The sequence below is a fragment of the Microtus ochrogaster genome, chromosome 17 (genome assembly GCF_000317375.1).
Source record: "Microtus ochrogaster isolate Prairie Vole_2 chromosome 17, MicOch1.0, whole genome shotgun sequence".
NCBI lineage: Eukaryota > Metazoa > Chordata > Mammalia > Rodentia > Cricetidae > Microtus > Microtus ochrogaster.
The window spans coordinates 27,737,897-27,753,723 of NC_022019.1; the positions used below are offsets into that span (position 1 = coordinate 27,737,897).

General features: G+C 38.1%; 1 protein-coding gene across 1 annotated transcript in view; it reads left to right on the forward strand.

Annotated features, from left to right (window-relative positions):
- The window catches only part of Gpc5 (glypican 5), a 1,182,296-nt gene that overhangs the window by 145,399 nt on the left and 1,021,070 nt on the right, over positions 1-15,827 (forward strand). The gene's annotated exons all lie outside the window — the stretch shown is intronic.

Here is a 15,827-nt window from a genome sequence, read left to right on the forward strand (position 1 = left end):
CTGTAGACCAGGCTGGTCTCGAACTCACAGAGATCCGCCTGCCTCTGCCTCCCGAGTGCTGGGATTAAAGGCGTGCGCCACCATCGCCCAGCTTCAGAATAATGTTTTTAAAAAGACAACATCTCCTGAGTAAATTGGGAGCATGGGGACCTTGGGAGAGGGTTGAAGGGGAGGGGAGAGGCAGGGAGGGGAGAAATATGGAGCTCAGTAAAAACCAATTTTTTTTTTAAAAAAAGGAGAATCTTTTCCTGGAAGCTGTAGTAGGTCCCCGTTGAGTCATTTTTTGGCCTTAGTCCATTCAAGTCCTTTACTTGCAAGAGTTCATTGCCATGAGTCATTTGTCTGCTCAAGGCCTCTGGTATAGCCTGTTGTCCTGTGTCATGACAATCCTGTTGTTTTGAATCTGTAGGTTCATTCCCCTCACATGCTCCAACATTTCATAGGTCCGGTGGATGTTGGGGCCAGCCAACTCACATAGCTCTGCTTCTGGGCCTGGGTTCGAGCTGGGTTGGTCAGCTGCCAACTTTCCCTCATAGTCTCTATGGTGAGCTCTACAGTGCTGCCTTGGTCAGCTCACCCAATGCAACCTGTAGCAAGGAGCAGGGCCAGTTCTTCTGCTCTCATACTCTCCGGGCTACTCACCTGCTCCTCAAACAACAGGGGAAGCTCTAGGGTGCTGCCCATGCTGCTTGCTGGAATACCTCTCCTATGTGCTGGGGCTGGATGGGGGTAGGACTAATTCTCTCACTATAATGACCACAGACAGGGCCAGCTCTCTCGCCCTGTAACCTGGAAAATGGTTAAACAAAACGAAACTGCAAATCAAGTTATAATTAGGCATAAAATAACAGAAGTAAAAGGAGAACGTGAAGAGTCTTCCTTTTGTGAGCAGGCCTCAGAATATAAAGGCTGCGTGCCCTGGACTGTTTTCATTAGTCCCATAATAATAAGGGAAAGAAGGTTGGGCAGAGAGGGTGGAAGAGTGAGTAATGGAATAAAGGGATAAAAGCTTTGTCTTTACAGTGAACCTTTAAATCAGTTTAAGTGACAGATGGAAGAGAAACCCAGTAGGAACAGATGTATAATATGAAAAGTTTAATCAAAGTTATCCTTTTAGATCCATTGTTCAGGAAGAATGAACTGGAGACTCCTTTGACAATCTGTGGTATACTTCTTATAAGTGCGATTATAATGTAAGCCTGAATGTGTCTTCCCAAATCAATAAAGTTGTCATTGAAAACATCAATATATTATCCCATCAAAAGTGTCTTACTTAGTTCATGAACTTAAAAAGAAACATTTCTCTTTTAATCAATATGAATCTACACCATCAAATTTAAGTAGTCTTTCACATACACCCATAGTACTTTTTAACATACTAATAGCTTTATTAAATGCTAAATATCTAGCCAAAACTAAATAGAATTTAAAGTAAAATCAAAGTTTAGCCTGTTTCTTAAGAAGCAATGCTTGGTTTCCTAAAAAAGCATTGAAGTGATTTGACTATTTTCCTTTCCCATCTAAAACTGGAAGAATACCTAACTTGTCTTGATGGCAAGGAATCCTTTCAAATCCTGTGCCTCAAGGTCACATGAGTGGGAAGACATCTGTTCCAGTGAGCACGATTCAACATCATGTATCAGTTTGACACTGAAAGTCATAAACAGACTTCTGAAGAAATCAGTAGAAATAAAGAAAATGAGCTAGATTGTACATAGATGTTTGCTAACTAAGTCTAGGGCATGTCTGAATTGCTTTGAGTCTTAGTTTGTATAAAGCACTGGTTCTCAAACTTCCTAATGCCGAGACCGTTTAATTCAATTCCTCATGTTGTGGTGACCTCTGACCATAAAATTATTTTTGTTGCTACTTTGTAACTGTAGTTGTGCTACTGTAATTAATCATAATGTAAATACTTGTGTTTTCTAGATAGTCTTAAATAAACCATGTAAAAAAGTCGTTTGATCCCCCAAAGGGGTTATGACCCACTGGTGAAAACTGTTATGAATAAACACACACATACATATACACACATGTATATACACATACATACATACATACATACATATATATATATATATATATATACACCTGCATGTACATATGATATACATACATATAATATCATTCTGGCTTACCGTCCTAGGGGCTTTATGGTCTTGCTCAAATGTCTACAAAAAAGTCTTTGTAATAAGGTATCTAGTCTTAAAGATTTTTTATTATAATTTCTGCCCTATCTTGTGGCCAACATGCCTAAACTACTCTTAATAGCTATAATGTGATGAGTCCCTTTCTCCCCACCCCCACCTGTCCATGTAATCCAAGCTAGCCTTGCGCTTCTTAAGTAGTAGAAGATGCTCGAGCTCTAGTTCTCCTTCCTCTGCCTTCCAGTGCTAAAATTGCAAGGACAGATGCACCTTTAATCTTTAAGGAATTGTATATACATATAAGGCAAATCTCTCTATTTTGTTTCTGTAAATGTGTAGTTGTGTGTGTGTGTGCGCGCGCGTGCTTGTGTGTTTATGTTCATCTACCTAGCTTTTTGAGGCAAGATATCCCATTGGCCTAGGGATCTATGATCTAGGTTAGGCTTGCTTAAATCCTCTGTGTCCACCTCCTGGCACTGGGATTTCAAGCATGTACCCCCACAGTCACTATTTTAAACATAGGACTAGGGATCAAACTTAAGTTCTTCCTGTATGGCTGACAAGCACTTTATCAACTAAATTCTCTTCTTAGCCTGTACCTTTCCCTGGTGTTAAGGATGCAGGTAAGTCATGAGCCCCGCCACCTGACATGAATGCTGGTACTTGGACTCCAGTCCTACACAAGCCCTCTTTTCTTCCCCTGATAATCTCTCTTGATAAAATGTTCATCATTTGTATTGTCTTGTTTTTGTTTTAACATTGACTCAGAAAACCTCCTTTTTTAGCATTTAGAATTTTGTTATAACATGACTTGATTTTAATGCATATTTTAAGCCTTAAAGTGCTTAGTCTTAGTTATAGATTTAATTTTTCCTATTAGCTAGTTATCATGACTTATATACATTATTACTTTTACTTATTAATGAATAAATGAAATATCACATTGGCTGATTGCTAATTACTATTAAAATGGCCATCATAGACTATTTTGAATATCATAATCTTAGATAAAACATGCCATGTAGTCTTTTTTATCTTGGAAGTTACCATCCATCATATATCTAACTATCCATCTTTTATCTATTTAAATATCTATCAATCTATTTATCATCTATCTGATGTGGTATTCTGTGAATACCATTGTTAATAAAGAAACTGTCTTGGCTCTGTGCAAGTAATAGAGGTAGGCGGGGAAAACTAAACTGAATGCTGGGAGAAAGAAGAGCAGAGTTACAGAGAAAAGCCATGTAGTCCTGCCGGAGATAGATGCCAGAATTTTAGCTGGTAGTCCACAGCCATGTGGCAATACACAGACTAATAGAAATGGGTTAAAATTAATATGTGTTAGCCAATAAGAAGCTAGAGCTAATAGGCCAAGCATTGATTTAATTACTACAGTTTTTGTGTCATTATTCCAAGGAGCTGAGAACCAACAAGCAGCCTTGTCCAACATCTGTCTGTCTGTCTGTCTGTCTATCTATCTATCTCCATCACATAACAATTGCAGGAAAATACGATGCATTTCCAATTAGTGGATAGCATGATATGGGGAAACATGAACTTCGAAATCATACAGGATTTGGCTAACCCCAACTCTGCTAATTACTATCTTGGGATAACTTTTTATCTAATAAATGTCTGTTTTAGTTGCTTATCAATAAGCAACAAGGCATTGCCTAAGTCTGTTTTGGGGAAAAGATTTATTATTTTGTATGAGTATTAATTAATGTTTTTTTCTTTATGTATTTTCATCATGTGTATGCAGTACCCATGGAAACCAAATACGGGTATGTACTCCTCTGAAAGCAGAGTTATGGATGGTTATGAACCACCATGTGCACGCTAGAAACCAAGTCCAGGTCCTAAGGAAGAGAAGCAAGTGCTGTTAACCCTGACCTACTTCTCTAGTGCGTAAAATATTTCTTTATTTAAGTTTGATTTCACGTACCATGTAAGTAAACATGCCTATCAGTTCAGTGGATATCTTATCCTAATGAAGATTCATGCCAGGACATGAGGCTGGGCTGGAGACATTTTATTTCTAATGAGTACATGGTCTACTTGACCCATTTGTGGTAACAAGGTTGCTATATACAGGGACCTGCAGGAAGTTATCTTCTGTGTGAAAGTGGTCTTTGCTGTCTAAAGTGGGGCAGTACCTCGGGGAAGAGTCATCCTGGCAGCTAGATATGCGAGATGTATAAATGACTACCCTGGATCATGGAAGGGACTCAGGAGACATCCTCACCCTGATGCTCTTCAATGTCTGCCCTTGTGTAAACATGTTAGTTGTGTTTAGTTTTAAAGTGGACCTCATCCCTGAGAAGTACATGAATGGGTGTTCCTACCCTGCAGGGGAGGAAACTAAGGCTTCTGTAAAAACAAGTTTCCAAAGACTAACATGTAGACAGAGACTGCTTGTTCGTTTCCCCGCTGCCTGGACAGAATGATCACACAGAAATGATATTAATTATAACACTGTTTGGCCAATAGCTTATGCATATCCCTAGCTAACTTTTACATCTTAAATTAACCCATTTCTATTAATTTGTGAATCACCATGAGACTGTGGCCTACAGGTAAGGTTCTGGCTGGTGGCAGGAATCTTTCTCTTTCAGCAGCCAAATGGCATCTCCTTGACTCTGCCTACTTTCTCTCTAAATCTCAGTTTGGATTTCCTGCCTGGCTTTACTCTACTAAGCCATTGGCCTAAAGAGCTTATTTAATAACCAACGGTGATAAAACATATTCATAGCATACCAAGGGGAATCCTACATCACTAACACTCCTTCTATCCTATTGTGTGCTTCCCTTGTCATAGAAGCAGGATATATTTGAGATATGAAAGCTGCAACTGAAAATGGTGTAAATTTTCAAATGAGTTTAGGACTGAGAAAGCTTTTAAATAAAAGACAAATTTTGATAATATTTAAGAATTACTGATGAAAATTATGGTTATATTTCTTTATTACTTCCTTAGTGACTAAGTCTGAGTAAAAAAGGCACTCTCATGAAAAACAACTTTGCACAATGTGTATAGTGAAAGGTCACGTGCAGTGAGCCTTGTGAGCCAGGGCTACCCCAGAAGTGTGGTGTGGAGGTTAGGACAGGCATTTTCAGTCACAGATCCCAAGGCACTTATTTATATTGAGGTTCAGAATCTACTCTCACCTGCTAGGTTTTCTCTCTCCAGTGAGACACAGGTTTGACAGGTTCCTTCATAATCTAGGAGGCAAAAAGTAACTTCCTGCTCCAACATTTTTGTTAAGAATAAAGTACTTGGTCAACCATGTTTATAGCAGCATTATTTGTAATAGCCAGAACCTGGGAACAACCTAGATGTCCCTCAACTGAAGACTGGATAAATAAAATGTGGTACATTTGTACAATGGAGTACTACTTATCTGTAAAAACATAAAATTAAGGGCATCATGAAATTTTCAGGCAAATGAATGGAGCTATAAAAAAAATATCATCCTGAGTGAGTTAACCCAGACTCAGAAAGGCAAGCACAGTATGTAGTCACTCATAAGTTGTAGTATTAAGAGCGGCAGACTGCGTCCCCGGCACCCGGCCTCCCGCATGGCTAGCTTTACCCAAAATAATTACATGGAAACTGTATTCTTTTAAACACTGCCTGGCCCATTAGTTCCAGTTTCTTATTGGCTAGCTCTTACACATCGATCTAACCCATTTCTAATAATCTCTGTAGCACCATGAGCTGGCTTACTAGGAAAGATCTTAACCTGCATCTGTCTGGAGTGGGAGAATCATGGCAACTCCTTGACTCAGCTTCTTTCTCCCAGCATCCTGTTCTGTTTACTCCGCCTACCTAATTTTATGTCCTATTAAAGGGCCAAGGCAGTCTCTTTATTTAACCAATGAAATTAACACAAGCCAGAAGACTCTCCCCCATCAATAAGTGGCTACTAGATGTAAAGCAAAGGATAATCAGACTACAGTCCACCACTCCTGAGAAGCTAGCTAAAGGAGGACACTAAGAGGAATGTATGGGCTGCCCTGGAAAGGGGAAATAGATGAGATCTCCTGGGTAAACTTAGGGCAGAGCTACAGTAGAGGGGAGGGAATAGGGGATGAAAACATGAGGGAATAAGGTGGTCAAGTTGATAGAGGGGCGTAAGAGGAGAGCAGTGAAAGAGACATCTTGATAGAGGAAGCCATTCTAGGGTTAGCTAGAATCCTGGCACTAGGAAAAATCCCAGGAATCCACCATGATGAATGCAGCTAAGACTCCTTGCAATGGTAGAGAAAGTGCCTGAACTGGTCTTGCCCTGTATTCAGTTTGGTAATTACCCTAATTGTCATCACCAGAGCCTTCATTGAGTAACTGATGGAAGCAGATGCAGAGATCCATAGCCAAGCACCAGACTGAGCTCTGGGAGTCCAGTTGAACAGAGGGAGGAGGGATTATATGAGATGGGGTAGGGGACAAGATTATGAAGGGAAATCTAAAACGACAGTTGAATCAAACTCGTGGGAATTCACAAACTCTAGATCGACAGCTCTAGGCCCTCTGCATGTGGGTGCAGTTATGTAGCTTGGTCAGATCGAGGGCTTTCTGACAATAAGAACAGTATCTGTCCTTGGTTCATGCACTGGTGTTTGGGAGTCCATTCCCTATGGTGGGATGTCTTATTTAGATTTGTTCCAGTGGAGAGCTACGTGGTTCTGCCTCAAATTAATGTACCAGACTTTGTTGACTCCCTATAGGAAGCGTTACCCTTTCTCAGGAGTGGATAAGGGGTAGATTCGAGGGAGGTGTGGGGGAAGTGGGAGGAGGGGTGGGAGGGAAAACTGTGGTTGGTATGTAAAATGAATAAAAAATTAAAAAAAGGATAAAATGCTCCAGGAAACGCATATGAAGATTAAGGAGGATGTTGGTGCTCATTTTTAGAGTCTCCTTGATTTCTCTCAAATGACATCATATCAGCTCCAGCTGTTTTATGTCTTGAGAACCCTAGCTTCTATTAAGCTTCCAAAATAGCAGTATATTGCCCCTGTTTGGTTTAATTTTTGGAAGTAAGATTTGTGGAACTACTTATTGGTTTAGCAAAAGTTGAAAAAATGTGGCTCAATTCCTTCCTGCTTCCATAGTTTTTGCACCAGTTGAACTGCACATAGCATATACTCTGATTTGTTATTTTATAGCCTAAGACTCAGAGAGAGAGAGAGAGCTCCTCTAGGAGTAGATGCTGATCCCACAGCTTTGCCCTGTTGACCATTTCCAGGGAAAAATAAGTAGACAAGCTTAAAATATCGAATTACCTGCTATTAATTTGTTTCTAAAATCCCCAAGGTTAGTAAGCATAAAATACTTTAGTAAAAATGCAAAGACTTAAGATCTTAAGGTAAAAATATAAACACTGGAATTTGTAAAAATCTCCATTTCCAGGGCCCAAAGATTTTGAACTAGTATGTTTTACACCAGCATTTTTCTTCTTGGTAAGTGTAGCAGTAGGAGAAATCAAGACTGTGAAAGAATAAGGTGCTGACTGAACACACACAGTTGACTTGTGGAGGAATTTTCAGATCTTTATTCTAACCTTGATATAAATCAAACTTATACCTGAATTAGAATGAAAATAAGCTATTACTGCCACACCGGAAACCTGGGGTTTGCTTGTAAAACAAATCTAATTTAGCACACTCTTCCAATCAAGTGAATTCCTCTTGTGTATGGCATGCTCTTTACACTTTTGAGAGTAATAATTATTCTTACCTTCCTTATTTCACTTGCGAAATCCTGATGTCTTTCCATGTTTCTGCTGGGGCTTGAAATTGATACAGTTTTTTATACCAGAGTTACCAATTATGTGAGCATCATGACAGTTGTTGCACTTAACTAATGTTGAAGAGTCGCAGAGAAGTAGATTAATCAGTGGGGAAGGGTGTTCCTTTAATAAATGCCTATGATTAACTCCAGAGGTAAAGGATTGATGTGGGATTCCTCTCTGTATACTGTGGTTACCATTGATTAATAAAGAACTGCTCTGAGCCTATGGCAGGGCAGAACATAACTAGGTGGGGAAAGCTAGGCTGTAAGCTGGGAGAAAGAACGGTGGAATTAGAGAGACTCTATGGAGCTGCTGCCAGAGACAGATATGCTGAAACTTTGCTGGTAGGCCACGGCCTCGTGGTGATGCAAAGATTAACAGAGATGGGCTAAATTAAGATGTAAACATTAGCCCTATATAAGCTTAAGCTATTGGCCAAACAGTATTGCAAATAATATAGTTTCTCTGATTATTTCTGGAGTCTGGGCAGTCAGGAAATGAACAAGCCGGGTCTTACAACAGAGGATGGGTTAGTTACTTTAGTTTTGCTTCCACTCATTCTCATCCTGGGGTCACCGACATTCCTTTCAATAGCTTCTGGAAATTACACTCGATAATTCCTTATCTTTCCTTATCTCTTCATTGTATCTTCATTTTATCATTGCAGAGAGTGTACTTTGCATGCAATGTGTTTATGTGCACTTGATAAATTTTAGAGTTGTAGAAGGCCTTACAAGAAAGTCAAAATGGAGTATGTTGAGAAGCCAGGAAGTGCATTGACCAGAGAGTTGCATACCCATTAGCAAATGAAGTCCAGACTATGACCTCAAGTTTCCGATTAATATTTCAGAGTTCTGTTTCATATTTAATAGATATAATTCCTGGAAATAATGTCTTATCTTGCTTGTAAAGGTAATGGAAATCCATGCCAAATATTCTAGCAATAGAGAAAAACTAAAAATGAATATATAAACATTGAAATTCTACAATTCCAAGGTGTAATGAGCCAACTTCCCTATAACCCTCTTCAGGTTTCTTCTCCCTTTGATTTTTTTAACCTTTCATCTTGGAGAGTTACTCAAATTAATATGACTATCCATACACACTGTTGAAATAGCATCATGATGATACATTTGTACAAACACAAAACTATGCTTTAACATTTCCTTATGGGTAAGCATATTTTCACCACCAAGATTTTCCTTTATGTCACCTACCTCCTATAAATAATAATTCATATTTATCCTTCTGTCTTTATAGTTATATTGAACCACAGTGATATATCTTTAAATTTTCTGCAGAGTACTAGAGTGAAAGATGAAGAGTAGAATTCCAATTTTATATTCCCCACACAGAGAGCTAATTACCAGCATTATTTACATGATTGCCTTTTTCTCCTCCACTGACATACTGGTGCCAAGTATTCAGAAGTTCATAATCACAAATAAACTTTAAAATTACTTTGTCATTCTATATTTTTCACCGTCTTGGGACTTGGTTGAAGTTACAGATTTTATATAGCAAAAAAAAAAAAAAAAAACAAAAAAAACCCCTGACATTTTTCCAGTAGGTTTTCCTAGTTAAGTTGAAGACAATATCCCTGTGTGTGTGTGTGTGTGTGTGTGTGTGTGTGTGTGTGTGTGTGTTCTTTTATCTCCTGTAGTAGGTTTACATTTGTTTTCCTCATTATAGTTTCTGCACATTCTTCTTGCTTATTTCTTATCTGGGTTGTTACTGTTGAATAAATATGATTTACTTATGTTTATATTTAGCAGTCATAGCAATTCTGCATACATATTTTTAAGTGTTTGGGATTTTCACAGTATACAGTAACATCAAAATAATTATTAGTTAATTATTTAACTATTTATACTTCCATGTCTTAGTCTTTTAGTCATACTATATCACCCACACTGCAATGTAAGTGATGTCACTGCTTATAAGCATCTTTAGCTTCTAATCATAATAGAAACATGACTCTATCACTTAGTATGATGACTCTGCCAAGCATATATTGAATTCAGTATGTGGCTTATAACTTAGAGAAGTCTTATTTCCATCAAGTCTCATGTAATGTATGTACAGCTTACATGTAGATATAAATCATATTTGTTATGTATGCATTAGCTGTATATATAGGTATCATTTATTTTTCTCAAAGAAAATCAAGAGGCCACTGAATAACTTTTATCTGTAATCACAGAACACATCACTAGCTGTTATAATCATGGATAAAACAAGAATAAATGAGAATAATTTGTAGGTTGAATAAGGAGATCTCTTCTACTGTGCCAGCCTCAAATTGGCATGTTATGCTTTGATGCCGAAGTCCAACTGAGAAGGGCTCACTTAAAATTAATTGATGAATGTGCTGCAATCAATGACTCCTTCATTAATTCAAATTAATGTGGTAGGTTACTCAAATACTTTGGAGAGCAGAGTATAAATTAGAAAATCATCTTGTAATATGTTGTAGAAATGGTGACTGAAAGGGTAGGCAAAGGGACAGGATATCCTCCTACCTAGTATGTCTCCAGACTTCAAATGAGGGAGAGTATCAAAGACTGATAAAAGATTGCTAAAATTGGATTTGAGAATAACAAAGCTCTCTGGCTTCTGAAGTATATTTAATTTTCTAAATTTATTTTTAAGTATTTTGTTCCTTAAAGGAGCAGAGGACAAATCCATGCTGAAGAGATTCTCAGAGAAGTGGTGGAACAGTTTGTTATGCATATTGTCTGTAGGCAAGGTGCACACAGTGGGGGATCCTGCATAAAAGATGGAGGGACTCAGACACCAAACAAATCTGTAATTCTGGAAGAAGTAATAAGTGATTCACATTCAAAGAACTCTCCAACATCACGAAAGACAAAGAACAAAGAAACAACCTTTCTGTTGAGCTTACTTTTCTCAGGAACTTGGTCACAGTGATACTATACATAGGAATTACACTAGACTAAATAGACTGACGTTGAGATTGGTCATCAAAACAACAGCAGTGCCGCAATGCCAACACCAATTAATATTTTCGTGTCAGACCCGCAAGTTGTCCCCACTCAATAACCACTCTCAAGGAACTCTTGGTTTGTCCCAGGGAGTGTCCTTGCTATACAAATCACACTTAAGGGCAGCCCACATGGCCAGCTGTAGATAGCCAACAGAAAATGAATTAGATAATATTTTTGCCTCATAATCCTTTGTCCAGGCACTTTTGTTTTTACTTTACAGGTCTTTTACTTCTAGATTATGGTTTCCAGTTTTCTGTTTTATAAAATTTCTCTCTGTGCAAATGTATGCGTCTTGAGTATCTCTGTGTCCATATATGTTTCCTGTGCTTTTGGGGGGAACTCTTTTTTTTCTGTGTTTGACTTTACTTATTCTTATTTGTCTCTTTATGGTGATGATGATGATGGTACCTGTTTGTGTTCTATTGAGGGAGAAAAAGAGTGTGTATTTAGGTGGTTGGGGAGTTGAGAGGTTCTAGATTAACTGGAGAAGGGGAAACTGAAAACAGAATACATTCTATGAAAAAAAATATTTTCAATAGTATAAATACGTTTGATATATTTAATATACCACAAATAAATAATAAAACATATACTACATAAAATAATGACTAATATATAAATGCATAATAATACATAAAATATAAATAAGATATAGACTGCAGTGGACTTCTCGATCAGCGAGAAAGGACAACCACCACATGAGGATTCTTCTCAGATCACGCTTTAATGGAGTGCCCTTGGTTGAAGGAGAGCAGGAAGAGAGGGGCAGGAAGCGAGGGGCCTGAGAGCATTAAAGCAGCTGCTTATATCGGGAATTGGCACATGGGTCACCCTGTGATTGGCTGCCACCATCAGCTGACACCAGACTGCATCGGGATAGGCCCAAGGACCCTTATCCACCGCACATGCGGGAAGTGGGGGACACGCAGCTCCCAAAGGCATAGCCAAATATGGAGTTGTTTATTTTCAACAAGACAGGATGTTGGCGCCATCTTGTAATGGCGATCCTGTCCGGCTCCCTACGATAGACTATGGTTTAAGTTAATGATTAAGAAAAACAATCGAGTCCCAGTAACCCAGCTAGTTTAACCAGCTTTTGGTGAAAAAGAATCAGTCAGCTTTACTTTATATCTTTAGGGTGCCTACCTACCCATCAATAAATAGCTTTTTATATCAGGAGACTGAGAGAAAAATGGCTATAAGGAATTAATCATCACCAACCAAACTTATCAAGGAAAGGATATCAGCTAGTTATAAATGGGCTGCTTTTCTCCCCCCCTAACCTGAACAAGTTCCTCACTCAGTTGTGTGCCTTTCCAAAACTTTAGATTGTCTTAGATTTTTCACCAAAAGCTGTTTGACCAAAACATCTTAGTCTAACTTTAAGTTATTTTCAGGGCTTTGTTTCTGCTATGATGCACTCCAAAACCTGTGAACACATCTCCCATTATAAGAACAAAAGAATTTAAACTAGCTGGGTTACTGGGACTCGATTGTTTTTCTTAATCACTAACTTAAACCATAGTCTATATAGTTCTTCGATAGAAACTCATGTCTTTTATCTGTGTGAGAATTCCTAGGGTTATTTTTTATTATCAAAACTCTATTTAAACTAACATTATTATCAATTAGACAGTATAGCTTAGGAAGAATCATCATTATAATAATTCAGACATAAAATTGCCCAGTAGAACTGTATATTTTCATGAAATAAACACACTACATTACAGGCAGTGAGGATCTCCCCACATCCATTTACACCAGACCAGATTCTAGAGAAAGACGATAGCAGCAAACATGGAAAGGCATACAACAGAAGCAAAAGACACTCTGGATCTGTGGTCTCAGGACCTTGCCTACCAAAGATTCAGCCATCAGGAATTTACCTCCTGGTGGGCTGACATACATCTGAATTTCAGTTGCCATTCACTGCTCTTCTGACATGGCCATTGGCGCTTGATAAAGGAATCTTTATTATTCTATATTCTTTCATGTTTAAGAATAGGGATTTTTACAGTTTATTTTCCATAATATTTACTTTGATAAAAAATTTGAGTTTCAACATAATTTCTGTTTTCAGAAAATTAACTCTATATGACACCCAGATATGGCTATCTACTTTTAGATTATAGTTTTTGAAAAGTCTACCTGCTTTATTTTAGTGAGACATTTAAATAAAGAATTCAAAATTATTTTATTACAGCACACACACACACACACACACACACACACACACACACACACATACATACACACACATATTCTTAGTAAAAGAAAAAGACCAAACATTGTTTTGAGTATCGCTATGAGTTCAGCGAAGTAGACAATCAGATACAAATCCATAGAGGACATTGATTGATTCTTTCCATCCAAGTTCGTGGCAGAATATATGCATACTGCCAAGTTCATGTTTATGCTTGATGTGCTTGAAAAATAAAGCAGAAGCATCACTTGAAACCAGAACACCATGAGGTGCCGAATTTCTGTACATGTATCATGCTTTCATGGGGGAAAAGCATATGCTAAAGTGGAGAAATAGGAGGCTTTCGTAATTCCTCTTTTCAGCCTTTAAGCATTTTGAAAATGTTTACTGTTTATTTTCATGTCTCATAAATCATTATCCATTGAAATTAAGAGGATATTAAAATACATAAAGAAAACACTCACAAGAGAAATGACATGCTAGAAAGTGTCGTATGTGTGAATGCACAGGTGTGTGCGTGTGTGTGTGTGTGTGTGTGTGTGTGTGTGTGTGTGTGTGTGTCTGATATTTGTGCATGGCATTCACCTGGCAAGCACATCAAGCATAAATATAATGGAGACCTCTGGATAGATCATCTATGAGAAAGCACAGTGCTGAAGGTTAACAGGTTCACAGAAAGCAGGATGGGACTCACTGCATTTGACCCTATTATTAAAATTAACATTTCACATGCGTATTTAAAACAAGAGGTTGTCTCTGAATTCATTATTTAGCTGACCTTTTTTGCTTGGCATTCTGTTTGCAGCCGCAGTGGCACTGCCCCTGTTGACCTCCTGCTATGGGAAGCTGCCCTAATCAAGGGCCTAGACCTCCAGTTCTCACATACATTACAGCATTTCTGCTGAGGGCACCCCTCCCACGGGCTGTCCTTCTGTCGGGATGCACAAAGGTGGCAGGGAGTTAAGTCCAGCCTCTCTTTAAGGAAAGTGGGATTCAGTTGACTCCTGACTCTGGCTTTCAGGTGCCCTTACAGCCTCGCCTTCTCTTCTTTAGCCTGCACAGTGGACCAGTATACTCTCTCAACCTTCCCTTCTCTCATGCACACAGATCAGACTCACATAAACATCTGAGAACTGCCCCAGTTTTTCCTGACTCTCAGTTTGCTCTTGTTGGCACATCTCATAAAGTATCCTTCTGAGTCAGTCTATTATAGTGTCTACTTCTTTGATTGGAGCATCTTCTCTATAACACGAATTTGTAGTGGCTCCGTAAATAGCCACAAGGAAGAATATTACATTTGGGATGTTTCAAACCAGTGAGGAGAGCCTATCATCCTGTTCTTTGATTGTGTGTCAGCCAGGAAAATCCCAAGGGCCTTAAAACTTCTGGGATTGTTTGCTCAAGGAGTGTCTTCGGTGAAACTTCCTTTAATATTTTATCTACACAGAGATGAGCTGCTTTTCTTTGAACTTCTTAGTGAGTGTTTATACTAGCAGGGCGAATCATCTGCATCAGGCTGTTCCAATTCCATACTTTCTTCTTTCAGCCTTGCCATTCATTTATCAAGCATTTATTGAAAATTGATTTTATGTCAGGTTTGATCTTAGAATCTGAAGCCCATAGCAATGTGTTAGACATAAAGATTTATTTGTTAAAGGAGTAGCATAATTTTATCACCCTGTGAAAGCAAAAATGAACATTGCCTTCAGTTGCATTAAATGTTGGACTTTCTTTTATAATGAAGAAATGAAATATCATTGAATGAAATGAAACAAATAAAAGAATAAAATCTATAATAAACTCTGAAATTGCAATTTTGTTATATATTAAACAATGGGAGTGTCAGCTTTATTTCTATTTCATCCTTCCAAAATTAGGCATTACATTATCATCCATTGGAATGAGAAGATGCAAAAATACTCATGGGAGAAATGACATAATCATATAGTTTAACATGTGTGAGTGTCTGTGGGTTTCAAAATGTCTATGATGTCATTCTTATATCTAATGACTTCTCTGGTGCCAGACAAAATTTAAAAGGCATCTTAAGTTTGTCATCATTTTTATCTTTTGGCTTTGTATTTATAACATGTTTCCTGTATGACAGAGAACATAGGCTTACAGAAAAAAATAAATGTGAAGAAGTACTCTACTTTTTTCTGAATTCTCTTATCAATAACACATTTTCTTTATTTTTCTTTGTCTCTGTCCCAATATGTGTGTGTGTGTGTTAGTATTAACTGACACTATATATCTATCTATACACAGTGAGAAAGAATATTCTAAACTATGTTTTCATTTGACTTTCAAATATATTACTTCTCAGTCATATACACCCACCTATCTATGTGCCTGCCTATCAAGAGAGAGAGAGAGAGAGAGAGAGAGAGAGAGAGAGAGAGAGAGAGAGAGACTGAGAGAAAAGCTTTTCTGTGTCAAGCTTTATTCATGAGGGTTATGGAGTCTGGGAAACAAAGTCAGCATTGCTTCCATTCTGCTGGGACTCAAGATACAAAAGCAAGTCGATCAAGTGTGGAGGTGCTGGAGAGTGGAGAGAGGCCACGTGGGTGACATCTGTCCTTTACTACTTTTTTTTTTTAATTTTTTTATTTTATTTTTTTTTATTGAGAAAAGGAAAACAAAACAAGTTTCCACCTCCTCCCAGCCTCCCATT